This window comes from Pomacea canaliculata, linkage group LG1, assembly GCF_003073045.1.
Source record: "Pomacea canaliculata isolate SZHN2017 linkage group LG1, ASM307304v1, whole genome shotgun sequence".
NCBI classification, from domain to species: Eukaryota; Metazoa; Mollusca; class Gastropoda; order Architaenioglossa; family Ampullariidae; genus Pomacea; species Pomacea canaliculata.
The window spans coordinates 29,546,618-29,571,308 of record NC_037590.1 but is presented as its reverse complement, the minus strand read 5'-3'; the positions used below and the strand labels follow the sequence as shown (position 1 = coordinate 29,571,308).

General features: G+C 41.5%; 1 protein-coding gene across 1 annotated transcript in view; it reads left to right on the top strand.

Annotated features, from left to right (window-relative positions):
• The first annotated feature begins 3,293 nt into the window (after positions 1-3,293).
• LOC112565934 (cGMP-dependent protein kinase 1-like) overlaps positions 3,294-24,691 on the top strand; it is a 57,841-nt gene continuing 36,443 nt past the window's right edge. Inside the window, 1 exon segment of the mRNA XM_025241838.1 lies at positions 3,294-3,829. The gene's annotated coding sequence lies outside the window, so the exon portion shown is untranslated.

Genomic DNA, 24,691 nt, shown 5'->3' with positions numbered 1-24,691 from the left:
CTTTTAGTTACTTCTTTGATATCAATCGGCTCTGTAATCGATCTTTCTATTATCAATGAGAGAAGCATAGGCGCTGGTGTGCACTGAAGCAAAGAATCATGTAGTGTGTAAAGAAGCCAATAATTTAAAAAAAACCCCACTTTCTCCTATAACCCTCCTCTCAAAGCACACGCATGTGAAAGATCGGTAATTAATACGATGTCATGAGTAATGTTGCCTAAACATTGACAGAGTCACGTGGCAGGCATAATCAATTCTCCTTTGAAGAAGAATAAGAAGAGAACGAACAGTAAAACGGACAAGTGTTCAAAGTAATTTTGCTATCGTTGGCGCTAAAAGAATATTCGTGTAAACATGTCATGGCTAATCTTCTGGGCCGTCACGCTCCACCGACATTGCTTATTAGTTCCCCAAGTCTGCATTCGTTGGTGAGATTGGGGAAAATATTTCTTGTAATCAAATATGCAGAGGAGGCTGATTCACAAGGCAGGTCAAAAAGTTATCGCACGTGGTAGGATAATGTGGAGGGCAAGGCGAGGGTCAAGAAGGAGGCCAGCCTGAGACAAGATTATTCCTTCACCGCCTTGGCGAGTTTAGCCCCAAGCCACTAGAGGAGAGGCGTTGGTAGATACGGCCATCTGCGAGCTCGCTCAGTATGCAGCCGATAGAGCGAGAGGAGAAATGGGGAAACACATGGTGACTCGCTCAGTAAAGACTGACAACATATTACCTCGTTGTGGAAAGTTTATTACACAATCAATGGTGAAACATCAGCTGCACGGCGCGTATTAACATCACATAAATACTGAAAACAGGTTCTGACCACATTCTACCAAAGTCTTGGCCATCTTTTGATCTTCTTTTTCGTTCATTTACTTATGTTTCGTTTTATTTTCATCGACTTAGGTTGTTTGCTGTCGGGGATTTATTTTCACGTTACTGGCATCTGTTGATGTCGGCTGCAGGTGTCGTTCAGACACTAAAAAAGAAAGAAGCTAGACTTTTCCTTGCTAAAGACCAGACTGGGTGGTGACACATTAAACTCAAAGTCTCCTTTCGTATCACTTATTAATGCCTATAGAAGAAACAATGTTCGGAGGCGGGTAATGAACTCCTAGCTGTCAGACATAATCAACATCCAAGCAAGAAGCATCCTACACGAGAGCCACACCTTGACGAATACGCCTCGCAGCGCAAGGGCATCAAAGATTCGGTTTTTATCAGAAATTATCGTTTTTACGAAGTCGGTCTAATCCGTGCACCAGATTATTCTGCTCAAGGCAGTGGCTGTGCGGGTCTGCTAGCAACCTCGCAGAGCTCTGGCAAAGATAGCGCGCGTCGAGTTTTGTCTTCTCGAGCTCTCCAACAGCTTTTAGTTTTATTCCGTGCACTTATCCTTGACCTTTAACTCGATGTCAACATCAGATTTGCCATCATACAGGACAACACATTCAGTCTTCCTTTGGTAACTAATATGAAACAAAATGCGTGTTCCTGACTAATGAAACTGTGTGTGCAAGAGAAAGAGAGGAGAGAGATGAAGAGGATGGGAAGAAGTGGGGGAAGAAAGAGAGGAGCAATATTTACCGTAGAATACAATTTACAATAAAACAATTTTAAAAAATAAGTTTTGCAGTATCGCTGTAATGACAATAAAGCGCAAGCGGAATACAAAAAGGAGGAAAATCCTTTTAAGATATTCTTTGTCGGCAGAGACATTAAAGATCAGTCGGGGATCCACAAACAAACCGATCATTAAGTGACAATCGGTTTTCTTCCTTGTAACCTTAATACCTGAGATTTATGATCGTCGAGTTGATGCACATCGAAAGTTTACGCCATTGCAACATTCTCCGAGACTGTTTAGGAGGTAAAGGTAGCATTAACCCTTTAGCTGAAGAAAATGTCGAGGAGCACCAAGGCGGGGAAAATAACGATATATGGTGTCTCGATGTCAAAAGCATTTCAGACAGACTTTTTGGATAAGCTCAAGGAGTGGACATAGCGAACCGATATTTTCATACCTTGAATTGTCAGCCTACATTTATTTAAGGTTGGGACCGCTTCCCTGCTTCACACGCAGGTGTGGAAACAGGTGTGGCATGTGTGTGTATGTGTGCGCGCGCAGCACACGCGTGCATTCGTGCGTGCGTGAACGTATGTAAACGTCGACCCCAGTAAACACTCCAGCACTCGATTTATTGTCACAGTTGAGCGATGACGTCAGTTGCTGTTGAGTCGTCTGCTGTTGTCAGTTACAACGGACAAGGTGGCGATCAACGGAATAATCATTTATCAATTAGACACGGTGTGACAGTTTTGATGCCGTCACCGACGCACTGACTGACTGGGGGTCACCATAATGTGACCTTTCTAAGTCCTACTTATAAATCGCTACAGTACACGTCTTTGTACGCCGGAATCACTTTTCAACCTGCGAGCCGCTGACAGCACATAGTCACTGACATCGCTGACTTCAGACGGCTGTCAACTGTCAACGCTGATGACTAAACTGAAGTGAGGATGGCAACGTGAATATCCTCCGGTTCTTACGCCATCATAAAACTCAATCACACGAATCAAATAGTTCCAACGACGAAGGTTATTAAAAGATCGGTTACTGTTATTACAGCTGCTCGTGTGCTGTTATTACAGCTGCTCGTGTGCTGTTGTTACAGCTGCTCGTGTGACATCCTCAACTAGTTCATCATCCGAAAACCGAGACGACAATGACCCCTTCCTTGAGGGACATAGGCGCAGAGTGCACATCATCATGTCCGAGCGAGAGAAAGAGAGAAAAAAGATCCTATGATGTTTTTGATGGACACTCAAACTGCACTTTAAGAAAATGATAGAGCAATCTCGCATGTAGGAATTAGCCATTTGATTAAAAGACTAATCGCAGCAGTAAAAAAAAAAAAAAAATAAATAACTTGTATATCGATCCAGAAGGGTCTTCTGATAAACGCTGCTCGTGCGTCTTTGTTACTGCATCTCACAGCACATTACATGCACAGTTCCACTACATTCCCAGCTAACAACCAACCTCAAAGGATCGCAGATAGGAGCTCAAGCACCCTTCTTTCACCACAGGTTTTCGTTTTATCGTGCCTCTCGGCCAAGAGTCCAAACCGTCAAACGGCACAATCGCGGCAAAATGGCTTTTCTCCAACGGGTCACGCAAAGCTAACTTTAGCCTGCTTGTCGACGTATGTTTAACCTTTCACTTTCAATAATACACTCGTCGCCTCCAATGGGTTCTCACTCAGGTATTGCCGATAGCAGGCACACTTTAAAAGCTTGCAACAGGCAGGAGGATTCGAGGTCGGTTGGCTTTTTATTTTCTTTTCCTCCCTGAAGGGCTGGAACACGACAGCTTTTCTATTGGTTGAAGCTATCCCTTGAGTAGATTCGTGTGCAAAATTGGAAAATAATGTTGGCCAGAAGGGAGAAGTAGCTAACGGAAAATATGCAAAACCAAGCAGTATTTTTCGAGGCTGGGAAAAAGGCTTGGTTGCATTATGTTTAGGGGGTTCGATGCTGTCGCAGACCCAGCAGAAAGAGCGAGTGGGACGGAGCAGACACATTCCTTGTTGCTCGTGGATCCTGGAAGGCACGCGCACGGTGAAAGTGAGGCGACAAGCCCCAGAGAGGACAGAGCAGGCCAGCAGACGACATCGCGCTGTCTCGCTCCACGGCAGTCGACAGAGACGAATTGACTAGCGCCTGGTACAGTTAGTAGTCCTCTGTGCTCTGCTGTCGAGGGCGGGACCGAGTGGACGGTATTCTTTCCCTACTGCTGCGCGTGACTTCGCCACTGTGTCGAGAGGTGGGTGTTGTATTTACACACTGTAAATGTGTTGGAAGGTAATGTTGAGTCCATGGGTGGATTCCGTACACTAAAAGTGCCCATACATTTCATGGACACTTTTATGTCTGAATGTTTATGGAAAATAAGTCTGGTTAAGGAGCAAACAAGCTGTCTTTTTTTTAGCATTCATTCAATCATCCTATTCTCGCTCTTTCTATCCGTGTACATTAATCAAATTCAATGATGTGAAGTTTTAAAAGATGTACAGTTTGAGTTTGATTAGTCAGAAGCTCTTGCCAAATATTGTTTATTATTTTGTTGAAGCAGTTGTTATTGTTTGTGCCTTAAATATAAATCTGGCCGTGGCACCAAATGCAGCGAGTAAATACTAACAAGGTTAAATGTATTTCATGCGCATGATCAGAAATGAAATGATCTGGCCTGAACCATGTTGTCGCGCTGCTTGTATCAAGGAGAGGGCATGGCCTGCTGCCCTCCGCTATCGCGAACCCAACAGAAAAGCCAGTCGCCGATAACTGCTTTCTTGCAACTCTTCTTAAAGCGTAGAATAAAAAGACCAACTGTGATTGATGAGACTGAAAAATTCTGTGCAGGGGTATTGTATGAAGTGTGAGAAATACGACGGCTGGCGATGAGTGACAATAAAAATAGATGTCTGTTAGATTAACTTAAAAAAAGTTGTTATTAATATTTGGCCATTTTGTATATTTCAAGTTACTCTAGCTTTTTTTTTTTTAGTATTCCTTGTCTTTGACATGAGTCTTTACTCAATAGACAAAGCATTACATTTTATAAGGTCGAGTGCAGTTTTAGTTTAGGTCGTGTGAGCCCAAATGCAGTGTCGCTAGTTCATCTGGTTCTCTGGTTCATCGACTTGTACTGGGGTCACGTGAGTACACGAACGAGAGAGAGAAGGGGAGGGAGAGTTTTAGTATTTTATGGCTTGTGCGTCGCACTAATCTCCGTTGGAACTAGCTTTAGAAATAAGTTGGGCAGCTAGGTAACGGGAGGCTGTGATCGCAGCTCGGCTTTCAGTTGCCATGACGACGTTATAGCGGTGGACCTGGAAACAGGACCGTATGTTAGGGTGAGGAACTTTGCAGCCCCCGAGGTTTGTGGCCCATAAACATGCAACTCCGCTGATTTTCCTCTTTAATTCCTGTGCCAGTTTAGAAGTTTACTATACTGTCTTCAGGGAACTGGGCCTGTGACTTGAATTGTGTCGAAGGGAAACAAACACGCAGAATCCTTCCTGTCGGAAGACGGATAAAGCTACAAAATGGCGCCGCGCTCATGCAAGTCAAATGACATGATTTGTTTGGAATGGGACAATATCCAGCGCTGTTTTGGTGGAAGCACAGTTCAAAGTTGTAAGGGTAAAGAAAGGACAAGCACAATACTGTAACAAACCCAGGTATTGTGAGTTGTCCTTACCTGGACCGCTAGCATACTCAAGTGCTCGGTGAAGTTTCTTCAGTGCTCATGCGAGCAGGTGGTTCGTTGACTAACGGGTGAACCACTATGCTGAGATTTAAGAAAGGAGAGGAGTTCAAGATCCAAGTATAATTTGTTTATTCTTACTTAGTAAACCGTGGATAAGGTTAACATTCTAAGCTTGGCTTATTAATCGATCGAAGTTATTTGATCCCTTTAACATTTTATTTCAAAGCGAAAGTTGCGACAAACATTTCAAAGAAATGGAGCCACAATGACATTAGCGGCCACACTGACTCAAACCGATTTTTAAAAATCATCTAAAAGCTGATAATATGAAATACTAGAAAGTTACACCAGGAAGCTCTGATCTTCAGATATTCGCCATCAACAAGCGCATGGTCAGCACCTGATGTCGGGAGTGTTTTATGAGGTGGTGTCGAAGGAATAGGAGGTTGACAGATGTTATATGTGTTGTCAAGCCTGTACTCTTGACCAGCACTTCTGTTGGAGTGTAAACAAGCCATACTGTCATCTTGATAAAGCTAGCTACAGAGATGTGCTTATCGATCTTGTCTTACCACCAGACCTCCCACAGTCTCTGCTCAAATGATCTTAGACTGTACGCACCAGCTTGAATTCATTAAAGAAAGAGACCACGACTTACAGAACTATTAAAAAAAAATCGATCACAGCGGTTGAAGGCAAAACATACGAATTTGCCAAAGATGAACCAAAGTTAATTTAAAGACTGAAATAAGTTTGTGCAAGGACTAACTCAGAAATCAGCAGCTTTTACAAAGAAACAAGAACAAAAGTATCTGCATCTTTAGCAACCAGCACACAACCACATTTTCCCACAATGTTCTCTCTTTTTCTGCATTCTATAATTTGTGATGAAGCTTATGCTTTTCCTTGTAAATTAGACAAAAAAAAAACTAAGGAGAGGTATTTCTTAGGAAAAAAGCAAAGAGATTTTCTCAGCTACTTTTAACCAGCTAGGAAACTAATGTTCGTGAAATGTCACTCAAAGTGGTCTCATCTAATTTGATCGGCTGCTGGCTGTTGTCGGCGCCTGGTTTTAACACATAGGACTGACTAGTTGACAGTCATTGTAGAAGCACAATGCCATCAGATAGGGCTGTTCGATTTCTTTTCCTGTAGTCACTCACAGAGCTTAGCACATCTCACAAAAACTACATCTTTACATTCGCTCCGCGTCTCGCTAAAAGCTTCATTCGTCTTCCGGAATTAACCGCTGCTAACTAAACCATCTAAATAAATAAAATAAAACCATATCTGTTTTTTTTTATACAATACTCATGCACATTCCCTCTCCCCCCCTCTCTCTCTCTTTCATTCTCTCTCCCTCTCTCTTAAGGAAATGCAAACAAGTACGCACATACCAAAATGAAGATAGAAGATAGACATAACTTCATTGCTTTAACAGTCCGAGGTGTCGGAGGTCAAAGCATCGATCTGAAATTAGCAATGCTTCTTACCAGTACCGTGGTGGCTTTTGTGTCATAGTCGATTTTGGTCATGTGCCCAACCCCTCTTGTCATCTCAGTCCATGTGTTCGATTTTTTTGCCTTTCCTCGCGTTTCTTGAAGTATGAAACGACTAGCCATGACAGCAACTAAAACAACGATGACGATGATGATGATGATAATAATGATTATGAAGAAGACACTGAACATTAAAATTACCTCAAAGTGTGTTGACTGAAATATGTTTGTCATTTCAAGCACTTTTAAGAGTCACTTTTCACGAGCTACTACTTTTAGAGCCAATATGGAAGTATTGACACTAATGACAGATAGCAGTGTCTCACTTTCTCGTAGATTAGGTAAAAGATTATAAGAAGCAACATTGTAAAGAATAGTCTTTGGCCGAAGGGGAACAGTAAAAAAAATAAATGGCGTAAGTTAGGTTAAACATTCTTGATTCTTGAATTCCATCTTCTCAGTCAACAAGGAAGGAGACTTTAAGAGGCGGAAATAAAAAGATTTTCAAAGATGGAGTGGTGTCTTGGAGTAAATTTCAGTGAGGGCTTGGAATTATTCCTCCACAAACTCGTACAGCACTTTGCCACTTTGTGCGATTGAAGCCGATGGTTTGGCCTGGAGCCAGCTTTACTGCGACCTTCAGACGAACCACAGTAGTGACCGCCGACACGGAGAGCAGACGATCATCAATAGTTATTACAGTGAAAATCTGGCATGTGGACAAGTCTGTAGGTTCTGGAGCTGGGCTTGAAGTAGACAAAAGAACTACAATGTAGTGCCAGCACGAAATGCTGAGAAGAAAACATTTTCACTGGATGGGTTCTACTAGTGACCCTTCCTCCGAGACGATGTCTCAGAAAAGCAAAGAGAGGAGATGCTGAGATGCCAGGCAAGGCAAATATTGAAATCGCTGGGGCATCAGAATGAATCATCAATCATGGAAATAGTTTTGACAAGAGTGGTACAACATTTGCCATGTATTAACTTCCATCGAAGGACTCTAGAAATAAGAAAGAGTAGCAGAAGAACTCAGTGAACCAAGTATATAAAAGTACTTACGAAACGAGAGAAAGTTTTGATAATTGCATTTATTTGCAGACTGGATGGAAACTGACACTCGGTGGTGACAGGACAGTCCCATCCCCACGGCTTTGGGTGTCACTGAAGCGTGGAGTTACAGACGTATGAGGAAATACAATTTCCTCAGATAGGTTGGCACTATCGACTTTTCGACAGTTTTATGGGCGTTGTTCTCTGCGCTCCTGAGCTCGCAGCCACGCATTACCTATAAATAACTGCAACTGTTAACAGTTCGTCTGTTTTTCTTTTCTTCTGGACCTTTCTTGGGTTCATCTTCTGTACGAGCTGCTTGAAATAAAATCGCAGGTAGGGATAAGTCTAGTTAAAGTGCATGATGCAGAGAGTGCAATGTCCGTATGTGCACTTTAGGAATCGTGAACCTGGGCATCGGCCGGCCATCGTGCAACAAAAGCAGACAAGACAAGATAAATTATACAGCCCGATCGTACACACAGTTGGCCAGAGACAGTGGTGTGAAGGTCGGTCAGTTGTTGACAGATCGACCAACGGATTGCGAGCCTGGAGAGACAGCATGAAAGATGATGTCTCGTGGACGATACTGTATTGTTCTTTGCCATTCAGTATTATAGGGCTTTGCATTCATGCATACCTTCTCCTGGTCTTCTAGTTAGCTAAACAGGTTAGTCGTGGGTAAGGACAAGGCCGTGCGAGACACTCTACAGGACTGTGGTGACCACGGGCATAAATAAATATCGAGGGCTTTCAAGAGGGAGAACACCCTCCTGGGGACAGTGGTCTAAGACTGGATCACCATAGCTCCATCAACAGTCATTTGGAATTCTCTCTAGGCCTCGTCTCTTTCGACATCGTCTCACGCCTCCATACCATTGTCCAGCGAAGACACTTCAGACGGTGCTGCTTAGCGGGCAGAGAAGTAAGGAAGAAGAAAGGGGACAGAACCTGGCTGCTCTTTTCTTGGACAACTGGGAGGGAGAGAAAAAAAAAGAGTGAGGCATTAGCAGATCAGTCGTTCCTGTTTCTAAGGAAACTGCGATGAGGCTGGAGTGAGTGATGGCGCAAAGAGCTCGAACAGCATGATCTGCTTGCAATTGGCATGTCTTTCCCTATGCTCTTGTATGTTATCTTCGATCTTTAACTTTCTTTTTTTCAGTTAAGAGAATTCTTAAACTCTTTTGTTTTTATGGTTAAATTGAATTTTCTTTCGTTCCTTCTTTTCAACCTTTTTTTGCGTTGTTTTCGTGATCGATCTTCACAGAATGAACCATACCTCACTTTCTTCTTAAAGGACGATGCAAGAAAAATACACAAGATACAGGAAAAGATCAACCCTTATGTTAACCAGATTTGTAGAAATCGGAGTCATTTTCGCAGAGTTTAGGAGGCATATGTGACATTTGCATGCACAAATATAGATTAAATCAGTTGGAGCGGTGACATTTTCTTTAAATGTTGTAATTTTGAAGTAATAAGATCAACATCTGATACTCCATGCCACTTCTGGTACATTCTTTGCTGAGCATCTAATCACCGATAGCAGTGCCTTGTGTGACCAGTTCCTTCTTTGCTTGCAGATGCTTGGGTTTCCATCGACAGTTTCTCTGTTGTTTACCTGGTTTATGCAGTCTTGCAAAATTCGCCAAAATTCTTGTATGAGGACTTGGTCCACATCAAGTGACTCATCTTATTTCGGAGCAAATGTCTTTCGAGAATTCTGGATACAAACGAACAAAGAAACTATACACAGATATCAACAGGGGTAGTAGCTGTACACATTGCCTTCCTCTGACAAATCCATGATCATATTCATTCATATATTCTTTCAAAAATGAACAGGTGTTAAAGCAATATTGAGGCAGTTAACGAAGACGTGGAATTAAATAGGATATTAAAACACAAGCGACAGCATCGATATATGAATTTTTATTTTTTTTTTATTTTTTATTTTTTTTTGGGGGGGGGTATAGATACAGTTTACCGTAGATTGCAGACAAAAATGTATTTATTGAAGTTTTAAAAGGATAAATATTCAGGTTCACGACAGGGAAAAAAAAATCGGTGGGACTGAACATATGGGCCTTAAGAACGACTTGTACACTAAGTATTTGCTAACCTCTTAATCAAATTGGGGATCAGCCTTGTGGCTTTACGATAACCGCCGGTCACAATGATGCTTTCTTGCTTCAAGAAATCGCAGACAACTGCAACCTCCGGGTTGAAAGGTGATCTTAAAATTTCACATTCCTTTTCAAAACTACTTTTGTCGTGTGTCGCCTCTGGATCACGCGACGAGGGATTGGATAAAATCAGGGGCTTGCCACTCTAGAAACCAATCATTTTGGCTTAGCCCTGCGGGTTTTGCGTGACAGGCCAAATGTATTCCTGTTCCGGGCACCCACAGAGGAATTCGCATCCAGGCACACGCTTTCAATTCCAGGAGCGTCCCTCCAATTTTGCACCGGCCTCCCTCCTGCGATGCAATCGTCGACAGGCGGGTCACGCTGATTGTCACGACTGGTGTGTTCAGTTAGCTTTAAACTGCCCTCAAGTAATCAGAGCTGCCGTGTACTCCCTGAAGCTTTCGCTGATTGGTCTTTAGACTCACCGTGCGAGAACCATTTTCTGTGGGTGGACAGAGTCGAGGGGTCGAACAACTGTTTGTGTCGGATCCCGCTTTGTCCAAGGTCGCTACAGTGTGACTGAAAGAAAGAAATCCAAAACACAACTGAACTTCAGACTTCAAAACTGCACTTTATTGTTTAAGCCCTCGGTGATCACTTGGCTTAAAAATGAAGTCGGCATACATCTCTCTCAAGTTATTTCTGGTTTTTTTCTGCTGTCTAGGAAGTTAGAAAGAAGAAAGAGGTCCCTCGAGGAAAACAGTTATGGGTGCTGACAAAGTTGGTGCGCAGGGAAAAGCTTCTGTATCTGTGTTAAGCCGTTTTCTTCTCCAGACACGATTTTTGTTTGTCAAACCGAACACGAAGCGTGGCTTTACTTATGTAGGATCGTTTTATTTCAGTTCCTCTGGTTTTAAGCAAAGTTCAGCTGTGTCAGCATGCAGTTTTTGAAAGAAAAGATATTCAGGTTTTACAGATTAGGTAATATTAGCCAAAGAAGAGTGTAACAAACAGGCCAAAAGTTCTCGATTTGAGCTGGTCTTGAATTGAGCTTCACGAAAAGTTTTGAGGATGAAAGTATGAACTAATAAAGTGTACTTACGGACGTCGAGAGTTCACTTAGGAAAAAAATCAATAATCCTAAAAGTCTGCTTTAATAACACGTGTTGCCTGCGGACATGAAACACCAATTGAAAGTAGCTCTCTAAAGAAGATTAAGTATAAATGGAAGGAACTAAACAGTGTGGCAAAAATTAATCTTGAAATTTCGAAGCAGCTGCTGTATTTGATATTTTTAAAACTTGACGGTGCGTGGGGCTAAAACAACTAAAAACCTCCTCTACGCAACCTCCTGCTTTTTCAGTTCGGATTAAATGTAGTATTTTTTGTTGCCATATTTGAGTATTATCGTCAGGGCGATCAGACATCACTTCTTGATGGCATCGGCGTTCGAATTCCATGCAGAGACAGATAAACATCATCGCTTTGTTATCACCTTACACGTCAGCAGTTATCAGTTTCAATTTTCATTGCTCGATGTGTTCTTCTTTCAGGACATTCAGGATGTTCTTTAGTTCAGGATGTAACAGAAAATTTATTCTGATGTGAAGTTCTCTTAAAATTTAAATCCAAGCCATCAGTGAGTTTTTAAAGAGCCTGATGTAATGGTTAACGATCCCGACGAAACAGTAGAAAGAGATAAGGTTAGTATTTTCTTTATAATTAATATTTTAAATACATTTGTTTTATAAAATAATATTACATATTTCTGTTAATAATGTGATTTGTAATTAATCTTTTATTGCGTATATCTAAGCCTGAAAAATCTCTTTACCCTAAAGTTGGTTGCTTGCTGTGCTTTGACCAGTGTTGCCTAGAGGAAGCAGATCACGAAAGTTTAGTCAACTTTCAATCAGAAAATGTGTGTTCTTTTCTTTCTGGCTCAATGTGTAACCACTTCTTTTGGAATCTCTGTTTTCACAATGTTTTCTTTAATCGTCTTTCGTATCATAACAACAGAAATGCCTACTCCAACAAAAAACTAAATGACTTTCCCGGATATATGAAGTACTTGGGAGTAATTAACGATGTCTTTCAGGTAAAAAGATCATAAAAGAGGGGTTTCTTGCTGTCCAAATCGAAGCGTTCTTAACACTGTGATATATTTACAAAAAAAAGTACGATCAGCAAGGCCTTGTGCCGACTACATAGCTACTGCCCACGCCTTGTTAAAAAAGGGCCGGGCTTTGAAAGCCGACACTATCGATTCATATGCGCATCCCGCATCTGAGGAATTGATTCTTGCTAGCCTCCTAGAAGGCCTTGTGTAGTACCCCTCTACTACTCCGTGTGTCTGGCCCAAGTGTGCGCAGTCCCCTTACCGCCGAGGAGGGAAAGGACAAAAGCACACAGTGTTTTGGAGCTGAAAGGTTTGTCCTTAGGGAACTTCATCGCCAAAAACTGACAGCGACTGGTCATCGAGAAACCTCTCCGGACAAAAGACATCTGGTTTAGCGACAGTTTTCTTTGGTACGGTTACAGGCGAGAGAGGACTACCAAAGGACTAGCTAGACATGGCATACCATCACTTCCTCTTCGTTTGCTGCTGATGTCGCGCTGAGGTTTTATCGAGTGTTTCTTTTGTTTGTTTTTCATTTTATTTTACCTGTCATCCGAATGGTCACAGTAAATATCCAGCTGCGTTTGTGTATTTCTGTCAAATCGTCTTGAACCTTTCACTGAGTTGTCTTTTAAGAAGAAGTTACCAGTAACCGTAGTCTGGAGGATTTTCACGGCTTACCTCACCCTTCTTGCGAGCGCACTCGTCGCGCTCAGTCTCATCCCTTCTCATCCCTTTGCATCCCCCTGTATTTTTAATGGACTGCTGACTCAGGTCGCACGATCCACCAAGTCACAGGGCTGGCGCGAGAGACGTACCATGTAAGTCTTGTTAGCGCATGCGCTGTGGCTGGTCGGTCCAACCGATCTGTGATTCTAGCTGTAAATATGCACATTTTCTTTCAACTTTAAATTGTTTTCTATAAATTTTCGTTGTAAGCAAACTACGTGTTTAATGGACAAAATGAGATGTAATGTTAGGCAGACTTGCTGCTGCGCACCCTCACCCATCCAACAGACATCATTTTGGCCGAGCGCCAGGCACGTGACCCACTTGAGACTTTTAAGGTCAGAGATACAGCGAGGGGATGTGCAGCTATACGAACATCCCTGTGGGGGAAAAGGTTAAGATAGGAGGAAGCCTCTGGCAGGAGGACCCAGCGAGGATAGATGTCAACGTGAGAGTGGAACACTATTACAGTTGCTAATAAGCAGGCGATTTTAGTAGTGTAAGACCTGCTGACCAAATGACCAACGGTCTAACGAAGAACCACGTGACTAACTGGTCAAATAAATCTCGATGGAGGCGCTAGCAGACTGTAGATAATCTGACCAATTTCTTTGTGAGTCAGCCGCATATTATTCACACTTATCGTGAACTACCAGTGCTAGCTAGCCGCTACATCGTCTTTTCATCCTCTGCTACTGCAGCTGATTACTACTCACTTCCATGGCTGTAACACGATAAACTCGTGCAATTTCCCTTGCATTTCTTTTTCTCCTCGCACAGCATTGACTTCACCGCCATCCCTGAAATATCGGGATCAGTGGAATGTATGGAATTCCAAATCGAAGTCAAGTGCAGTGGTAGCCAGACAGAAGCGATTCTGGCGGATGCTATTTCTTGAAGAAGAAGACTGAAATTGACTTTGCTTGGTTACGTGGTTTGCTTAACAGAAGGTACTAAACAGGCGCGAGGCTAACCCATCTGATTAAACGGGGAGTGCATGAGGTCATTGTAGCCATCCTCGAAGACCTGGCCAGGAATTTGCAGGCAAAGCGCGGACTTATATTGTTCGTGGAAACTTCAAAGCCTCGGGCTTGATGATGACTTCCTTTCCCGACAGACCTATTACTCCGGTACCACACTTTCCTCCCCTCCCCCTCTTCCTTGGTGTCGATTAAAATTACCTCTCTTGACTAACAGTCCACCAAGCTTAATAATGTAGAGTGCGGGGAAAAGAGGAGGAGTATTACTAGACTGCAGACAACAGACGATTCCGTCTCCTGGGTTTCCTAAGATTGGAATTGTCAAAGACGAGTCTGCTACTGTCACCCTTGCTGGAAAAAATCGAGCGTCAGCGTTTTTAAGAGACCACAAGTTTTGAGCAATGAAACATATATAATCATATGATTGGCGTGTTTATATATATATATCTCATGTGTGTGCATGTTATAAAGCTCAGGACGTTCGCATCAATTGAAATCGTTTTCGCGGGTATTGAACCGCCGGAAGCAGAGTTTTTGGATGTCTGAATTGACAAAGTTTTGATTACTGCAACACGGTTTTTATTTTATGAACATACATGCCTGGAGCAAAACTTCTAAGGCAACAAGAGGCAAAAACTCTGAAGATAAACGCCTCTACTTGTCATTCATTATTCGCTAATCGATGCATTGATTATCATAAAATAAAATATATCGTTAAGGACAACATTATCATTAGGAGAGAAAACGAGAGATATAGCTTGTATTTTTTAAAGGTCTAGACTTCAAATTTTGTTCTAATGATTTAGCAAATCTCAGTACAAGATATTGTTTCCCAAATATGAGCAAGTATACTTTCTGTTCTCGAGATAAAACCTTCCAAAAATCACCATGCGCAGAGAGCGCTCATAATCGTGATGCATTTGTACACACGTACATATAATTAACATACAGTCCTAACTCTCTTATTGTCGGAGGTAAATGTATACAAGTGCAATTCTGTCAATGAACTATATCAGTTTAACACCTTTCTGTGTATGGTGATGTGTCTACAAACAAGTATCTCGAAAACGGAAAGGGATATTAATCTAAATCATAGAAATATTATCCTGCACTAAAATTTGCTTTAATCATTAGAAAAAAAATGACACTCCACCAAACATTTAAAAGGTTTAGCCACTTTTTGAAATCCATATTTTTACGAGATCCCCGGGGCTACATTTTGCAGTTTTGTCAAACGTGTATAGGGCCAGGCAATTATACGTGTTTCTGAAATCATTTTATTTAATCATTTTTAAATGAGGTCTTCGTTCGCTACTTCTGTTTACAAATAAATTGTTATTGGGAAAATGTTATAAAAAGAAGACAATTGAAGAGAATAAATAAGTGGTTGAGAATATTTTAAAGCCTTTAAATGAATTTTTGAACTTTTTTGCGATTTCATCAATGAGGCTATTTTGTCTCCACATGCACAGCACTTTCGATCTCTGTTTTTAAGCGGATTACTTTATGTTGCTAGCTACGAAAATTGCCTGGAGATGTGATTAAACTTGGGTTCCTGAATGATGTCTATATTTTTGTATCAGAAGGATTGTATAATAACAAAACACGCCTTCTAAACATCCTAACGACCTCTACAGGTCTGGTAATCACATCGATTCAAACTAACATCATGGCTGGCGGTAATTATCAACTAGAATCAGGCGAGTCTCTCTTTAAACTTCCCTTTCTTGTTTTGCCAGTTTGCTCATAAACATTTCTTGGAAATTATTTAAATTATAAAATAAAATTTTTTAAAAGTGCTTGGTCCTGGTGAGGGTTCAGAAATCAGTAGTCTTGTCTACTCAGAAACGGAGTAGGAAGAGGAGTTTGGCTCTATCATAAACTGTTAGTATTGTCATAGTTGTCCAGACAGTGCTCACAGAGACAGTTCTCTTAAAAAAAAGGTAAAGGTAATGCACTCAAGTAATTTTTGTCTGCACACTGAGTAGCAGCAGCAGGCTCAATATATCCGGCATTGCTGTCAACAGCGGCGTATTAATCTGGTCAGTGCAGCAGCAGGGCCTGATCACTCCATCACCATACCCCTGCATTCTGTCATTTCTTTCAATAGGATGGTCTCTAAAGTTGCTCATAGCAAAAAACGTTCTCTGATAAATTCACAGGCAAAAAATAAACGAATGCTGCCTTGGCATGGCCATCTGAAAAAGGTGTCTTTTTCTTTCTTGCAGTTTGTTTTTCTGCTTGTCGGCGGCTATTGCTAAACAGTTAAAGGTGCAGAGCAGGTTATAATTTTTTTGAACTGATGATTCTTTCGTGTGGTCGTTTGATTTGTCATTCTCTTTTGTTGTACACAACTGGTAGGTAATGTTGGGTTATTTACTAGGAAAGGGCTTCACTTTGAGTTGATTTCGCCTCATGAGGGAAGAGTGTACCCGGAGATAACCCACCGACATCCAGCCCTGCGGATAGGTGTAGCGGAGTGTCCCGAGACGAGATCTGAACCCCGAGTTTCTCACTGCAGTGATGAAAAGCAATTGTTTTAACCACTATACTACCGGGTGACCTCTTGTACCCAACTGATCAACAGTTCTAGTATTTATTTGACAGGAAACCGATTTTCCTGTAATGGCTTGGATAACAGCTTGGAAAATACCGAACTGGGATTAAAAGCTTGTCTGTCTGTCTGCCTGTTTGTAAGAAAACAAATTCAGCACATTACCAAGCAAGAGTTCGTTGTCCACAGCAGTGTTATTGCTCATTATTTCTTTCATGTTTTGTTGCAAGCCAACTCGTTTGAAGCTATTTGACCTAGAACCTCCTTCACTACGTAAGTTCGCTGTCAGCGGTATTTTATATTTAAGAAAAATCGAATTCAGTCACTAACCCTATGAACATAAATAAAATACACACCTTATGACGATTTATCAGTAATGAATGAAATGAATCTAGTCCTGAGCTGTGATAATAATCAGGTTTACCATGTGAACACACCAGAAAGGTTCGAGTATATAAGGCTGTGCTGACGTTGCATAACAAAGCCGCCATTATGCTACCAAACAACTGAAATCCTCTTCCTTTAAAGCTTTATAGTCTTTTACTGTTGCATGGAAGAGCTGCTCCGTGCTCACGTGTGACCAGCAAGTTATTAATCTGTCCGGAACTAGGTGACCAGCAGAATGGAGAGCTCGGACATTGAACCGGAAGCACGTGGACAAACGGGAAGGGACAATCTAATCGAGGATGAATGCGTTCATAGCAATCTTTTCATGCAAGCAAAGGAAAAAGTGACAGACGAAGGGTTGAGGAAAGTGGTTCTATTGTCACGCTTGGTTATCTTGGTGATCATAGTGTTGGCCAGGAATCGTGTTCTTAAGTACCCGTGGATGAGGATCAGAGAGTGTTTGTATGTCCTGTTAGACCGCCCTTTCATTAATATGTGCTCCTGAGATGGGTTTTTGCGCCAGTTAAAAAAAAAAAAAAAAAGATAGGAAAAAAAAGCACTCAAACGGAATTTTCTATCTCAGTTCCTCCCTTCAAGGTTCTCAAAGCCTCTAGACCGGTTCACTTCGATTTCTTGTCGCACAGTCTTTGAAAACGAACCGATGGCATCGCGAAGCTTGGCGACTCCGATGTGGTGAAGAAGAAAAAAAAAACACATGGAAATGTGAGCACTTTTATGAGGGAATTGCACCACGGGCACAGCCTTTATAACTTACGGTGTTTTTGTGTCAGGCCACATGTCCCTTAAAGGTCCACTGGGTATGGAAGATTTCTAATCAGTGAGTAAAGCTCAGTGTAAGATACTAGTTCCCCAAGTAATACCCTTTCTCAAGATAAAAACCTGCAAATGTCGACTGCTGAACTTGTGATGTCCACTACTACAATTAACATATAGTCACATATCTCCCATTGGTTGCAACCTTGACAACGTAAACAATCATAATATCTGTATTTCTGACAAATTTTTGTGCATTTTAAAGTTTGTAGACAAGTATAGTATCTTACACTGGGCTTTACCATGTCATCAGAACAAAAATGGCCCCACCAGACCTTTAACTCTGGTGTGATCTTTACCCAAAAGTAATTTGTCCATGCTCGCGCTTCAGGGGACTTGTCAGAGCACTTTTATTGATTTTACTTGGAAATGATTAAGTCTCGGATTATTTTAAATAATTTAAGATTTATTAGATAAAATTGTATTCTGATAAACATTTATTTTATTTAGTAGGTTAAATCGTCACGCTATGTAGAACCTGTCATGTTTTTTTTTTTTTTTTTTTGGTTTCTGAACTTACCCCACCCTTGTTTTTCTCTTCTTGCATAGACCATCTGTTCATTATCATCAGATTTCTTTTGCGTTCAAAACTATCCGTCAGAACACATGAGAGCTGTTTGCAGGCACTGATTTTTAATGCTAGCAATCATAAAATTCTCTTCACTTTCCAGCTGCTTGAGACTAAAGATCGTCTGTCGCTCATTCTGTATGACTTACATGCTATGTCCATGCTGCACGTGCTCCTTGATATCTGGTAGAGCTAGAAACCGAGCGGGCTCCTTGCCGATGCATCTCGGGCAGAACCTCGTCATGAACATGTGAGTGGCCGAGGACATGATTGATGAAAGCAATAAGCCATCATTTGCGCGTCTTGCGTCCAGAGAACCCTCGCCAGCTTAACAAAGAGATGATAGCTTTGTGTGGCACTGAGGCTCTTAATCAAAGAGGAAAGATCCCTCGAATGTGCATTGCTTCGAGAACGTGCGATCCTTTGTGTGTGGCGCTATGCTGCTGTCCTGTAATTATTTTCGTGCGGCTTAACATTGGGGCGTGAGAAGCACTTAACCAACCAGCTAAGAAACATTTTTTATATGTCAGGTTTCTGGCAAATATTAATCGGACAGGGGACAGGTCATTAGCAGTTTGTCTCGAATTGAAAGAAGGCTTTTGTGTGCAGAGTGAAACGCATGTAGAATACCTAAACAGCTGAAAAAAAGAACAATTATTACCGGGCTGTCCACTCGATTGTTGCAACAGAGTAAATTGTTGGTATCACAGTCAGTATTATCCGATAAAGGACTTGCACTCATCTAAGTAAGGACACACTGTTAACCTTGTATCCCGTACAACCTGGTCTGGGTATTTTATGATTCATCGGCAGTAGTTATTCTAAAGCTATTACAGTCAACATTGAACTCGTTCTTTTTCACACTGTTAAGAGGATTCTCATCTTGAGAACTGTGGCATTTTTACTGAACACAGGGAACTGGGCACACCCTTTAACATCTTGTGAAACCACATCGATCAAAACATGATTCATGGAGTCAAAAACATTAGCTGCCATCTGTTGACAATGTCTATCACCAAAACAAGTTGCCTAAAAAAGTAGTTAAAAAGACTGAATCAGGACTGCCAAAACGCCCTATTTTCTCTTGTATGCCGCCTACAGCTATATTAGCAAGCGACCGCAGGTACATATATGTAGTGTATTTGGCAAATAGCCGGAGCAAGTTAGTATTAATGAGAATTCAACAATGGCCAGTCTTGGCTGCTCGCCTAGCTGCTATTGTAAGAGGTTCAGGGGTATGAATAGTTCTGTGTTGACTTGCGTAACAAAGCTGTCTACCCTTGCTACAAAACAACTGGAAAATATGAAAAATAACAGCTTTATATACAGCCTTACAGTTCCTACTTTTCCTCTACTTTCATCAATTTTATGTTGATTTGTAAGGAGAAATGTAGTGTTACAAAACCTGGAAACTACCGTAAATAAAATCGAAAGATTTTTACTAAATTACACTAAAATGTTCGTTGTCAGTTTGCCACGTTGCGTGATTTAATAAAATAAAACTAAATCGATGAGAACACTGCTCATTCGGTGCTAGCCATACATTCAGGGTTATGTACACAGTATGTGTATGATGGAGAGGAAGGCAAACGGGGAAGAGCGAGAGAGTATCTACCGTTGCTAAGTTGGACGTGCGAATGAAATGGCCCCCTTAAGACACGAAATTACGAGAAGCCCAGTGAATCGGATCGATGCAATGACAACCGTTTTGAATAAACTTTGGGGGCGAAGTAGAAAGGGAGACCATCGCCACGCTGGTGGGCTGCACCGAGCTGTATGTACGCAGTCATCAACTGACAGCGAGTCTCGCATGGTGGGATCAATAGCTCAGGGTGTGCTGCCTAACGACCCGTCCTGCAGCCAGAAAATATGACAGGATCCCTCGCTTTTATCTGCTCGTTTCCTTCAGTTTGTTTGTTAGCCTGCTGTTGCCTCTCTTCCCTTTTTTTCCGTAGTCCTTCGACGAACACGGGACTGTTGTTTTGTGCTCAGAGATCACACTGACCTGCCCTTGACCGAAAACGTGTTTCGGACATGTGCTTCCACTACATCCGATATGGAAACGGAGTAGTCTGGCTTTGATGCTACGCTCCTTCTGTTCTCTGTTCGCTGGATGAAGATATATCACGAGAGGGAAGTACTCAAGGGAAGTAAGCACCTTTTCGTCAAGTGTTACAAGGGTTAAAGGACCATCTCCCTTTACTTGCTTCGCCACTTTTAAACCATTAAAAATACACACATTGTTCATATTGGTTAAAAATGGCGAACAAATAAAGGGAAATTATCCTATAACCCTGTAACAGAGTACGCGCACGCTCACGAGAAAGAGTCTTTCATACCAAAAGACTTCCCAAAGAAACAAAGAATGATCTTGCAGGGGAAGGTTATGTACAATAATTGCGTCTTCGACACAGCTCTGTGTAACATGAAAGTAACTCGATTTTAAGATACTATAGTGTCTATGTGTGAGAGAGAGAGACATGGGATTAAGTGTCATACATTTTTTCTTTGTTGTTTGTCTGTGTGAGAGACCTCACCAGACACGTCCTCTGAGACTGGCCAGTAGACGCCATGGCCTGTTCTTAACAAGCTAATCCTTGGTGCAGCATATAAACGAGTTTTTTCTTCCGAATCGTTGTACCTTATTTACATTAAACACCATTACTCATCCTAAACGGCGTTAACGGTTAAGTACATCGTGAACATTCGCAGGCTGCTAATGGGTACAGTGGGCATACGTCCTACAGTGCATATTTGGGGTTTCAGAAGACGTATGTAGTCGCCTGAGAACCAGTCTCCTCCTCAAAAAGATGCTAAGGAGGCAGAATGTGAATGTCGTTTACTGTCAGCATAGAGTTTGCCTTCCACCCAAAGCGAGCATCTTCCACCCCACTGGTATGGTCGAGATTTTCTCGGCCTTAAGTTTCTATATTTACCTTTTTCCTAGAACAGAGACGCAAAAGAAGCAGCTCTATAATGGCTCTTCTCGCCTCATTGCTTAAAGAGGATTACAAGTAGTGTACCGTAGTGGCGAACGTGTGCAAGCTTTCCGCTGTAAGAATGTGTATGTTTGAGAAAGAATTTCTGATATTGGGATCTGCTGATGGTTTTACCACCGTTATAAGACTGTAAACTTATTCTGTGTGAATATCTTCTCTCTGTCTCCCTCACTCACAAACACACACACGCACACATTGATATATTCTGTAGACGCGTGCTCAGCTCCCACAGTGACTTCGTGGTTTAGGCCAAACGACGGGTTTCACTATTTACTACTCGTTAGTTAATCCTCACATTCATTCTGAGTAAGTTCATAATTATCCATTACACGAAGCTGAGACACCTGCAAGTTCTTTTACTAGTTAAGCTGCCATCATTAGTATCGAAGTCACTTTGTAGTATTGGTCACTTCCATCGATACTAGTCCGTCTAGAAATGAAAACTTAAAGATTGGCTTTGTACAAATACCTACCTGATACCTGCCTTTTATTTAGCTGAAGCCTGTTTTATTAGGGTTTTTTGGCAACGCTTCCAGTTTATCTCAAGGCCAGTGTTTTGAGGTCATTTATAGGGTGAACTTGGCCAAAGTTAAAATGTTTTATCGGTCTTTGCCTTTAGGGAGTAGTACTTTCTCTTGTGTGAGCGAGCAGTGCTCTTCACTTAGAGACGATTGCAGTAGATGGACAACACTTTCATTTAGAAGAAAATGTGATAGTAAGAAAGATTTTCTTACTCAGACAATCCAATCCTGGTTCTATCCGATGTAGTCCGGTAGTCCCGGGACACTCCTACGATTTAATGGGCCACGCCGGTGACATTTCATCCAAAGCCAGATACTGAGCTGTACAATCTTGGTTGTCCTTCGGGTCAAAGGGAGACGATTCGTTGTGCAGTTACCTGAACACGCTTTTGATTTTCACGAATGTTGGTTGGTGCACACACGCTCACAGACGTAGGACGCCATCGATCAGGTCAAGAAGAACAATTGCTTTCAGTGGATACTTAGGTACAGCTGCAAGGTACTGGTGACTGTTAAGTTTCATAAAATTCAAAAAATGTACAGGAGTTGTTCGGATGATGTCCCTTCCCCTGACAGGCCGTCACAACTCAGTGCTCTGACTCTGAGGAACGACACCGGATGTCTAAACATTGAGAGCTTCTCTCGCTCATAGGATGCCAGAACTATAATTAGAGCCGGATTAAAAAATTTTAATAGACAAGCGTTAAAATAAAGACCTTCAAGTCAGCAAAAGAAGTACTCTTGCTTTGAGTAATACTGGACAAAGCGTGGATTTCCATATCGCTCATCCAGATCGAACCACCCACACTGCCACAATCTGTTCTGTTTATTAGATGATGCTGTCATTATCAACTGTCAAGTTACTGTGGATGAGGATCAGGCTATCTGATATCGGGAGTTTTGTCCTGCTTCATTCACTGCTGCTTCCTTTTGCGATGATGGATTTGCTTCATCTTTTTTTTTTTTTAAGGGAAGCGTCTTCTGCCATCAAATTTCTTCAAGGAAGACTTAATACCTCAGTGCGCTGATGAGTAGTCTAAAAATACCTGGCGGAAACTCTCTACGCAAATATCTTACATCTGCTGTCTATACAAGTAAGGAAACAAACACCTGCTGCACGAAAAAAAAAACCTTCTGTTTTATGCTCTTCAGTGTCACAAACCCATGAAGCAAATGAGAAGAATTCTTTGACAGTGAACAGATTTCTCATGGTCCTAGATGAAAGGTACGGAGTGTGTAGACACTTGAGAATATACCTGATGGGCAGTAGTTCACTCTTCGATCGTGTAAAGTGTTGTGTTCGTGTTACTGGCAGAGGGATAAGATTTGCCTTACCTGTTCCGCATGCACCCAACATTTAAGGGATTAAAACATGCAAGTTCAGGTAAAATCTTGATATGAACGACTTACTCTGACCAGAGAAAGCATTCGTTTATATCGGATGATTTTTTTAATAGCAAGATTCTTACATTTTTATGAGCTGTTTGTGTAATTCTAATTCTATAACACTTTAATCTTCTTTCAGGAGTGAAAAAGATGTAAACGTCATAGAAACACAAAAGATGGACATTTGGAACTATTTCTTAATTTGAAATAAATGAAAAAAAAATCAAAATTGAAAGACAAAATTACTCCAGCTAGCAATTCCAATTACCATCACATAAAAATGCCATACAGCATATGTAAATACCGCTTGATTATTGATTGCTACATAAGGTAAATAAGAATATATTGATTCTTGAAAAAGTCTGAAATTAATTGCTGCACAATATCCTTGGAAGTAGTCTTCAGCAGAACATTTTCAAGACAAAGAGCAGATTCGTGTCATTGGTCATTATATTAGAGAAGCGTAACTGGTTGAGGGTCTGTTGCTTTCCTTCAAATGATGCGCACTTCACGGAAGTGGTTGGGCCTGCCGATGATGGCTTGAAATGACGCACAAGGATCTAGAGGTTTCTTGAAGAAGTGGGCCATTCAGGAATGTTCAATGATCTTGTGTCTTGAAAAGGCAAAAAAAGGTTTAAAAAGCTCTTATAAGATCTTCGTGTAGAGCTGCCTTCCTCTTCCGGCACTTTAGTCGTATGATGCTCTCGCGTAGAACTGCATCGATAAACTTTTAACTAGTTTTGTAGCCCATGACTTTTGCTATGAAATGTATATTAGTTTCTGATTAAGTATTTTATTAGCACGACTTGACCTCCGTTAAGAAAAACAATTTTTCAGGTCATTTTTCTTTCCAGACATAAAATATAAAAAATACTTGCGACTCAAGCAACGCTGTTTAATTTTTACATTCACACCTCACGACATCCTTCCCCACGCAGGCTTTACACTCATAAACTCTATACCGGGACACTGGGTCAGCGATCAGGTTGCGGAATTGCTTTTCCCACCTTGAATGGGGACAACACAAATTGTAGAACCTTAACCTAAACCTATCCCTAACCCAATCCCTATTTCTAACCCTAACTCGTGCAATAGGTTTAGAGCCAAAATGTTTACTGAGAAAACTAGACGATTGTTTGGAATGGTAATTTTCCTAGCGGCCGCCATAAGCCTAAAAATAATTCTTTGACGCAATATTTCCATCGTCGCGTGCATGTTAGGTATGACGTATTCGCAACACGTCACACGAGAAGCACAACACGCAGAAGGGAAGCGGAACTCGCTGCTCTTCTTACTGGAGGGGACTTTCAAGTTGTCGTCTGGGCATCGCTTGGCTTCACCTTTTGCATACTCTGAGGAGTTTAACAAGAGACACTTACTGCATAAGTAAGATATATACTCTTTAAAATATCTCATGTTTTTAGCAGTACTGAGTTTTTCTTGTTACTTTCAGTCTGTAGTTTCGCTTGCAAGGAAAGGCGTTGCTACAAAGCCCACTACATCTCATCCCAAACCCCTAGCGTTTAAGTACCTTCTCTCAAATTCTTTTCCCAGCATGAAGCCTTTTTGAAGAGATTTGTTGAGCTGCACGACAAACGCAGCACCACCAAGCTAACCAATCATCCCTACTGTTTCAGCATGCGCTGGCCAATTTTCTCTGA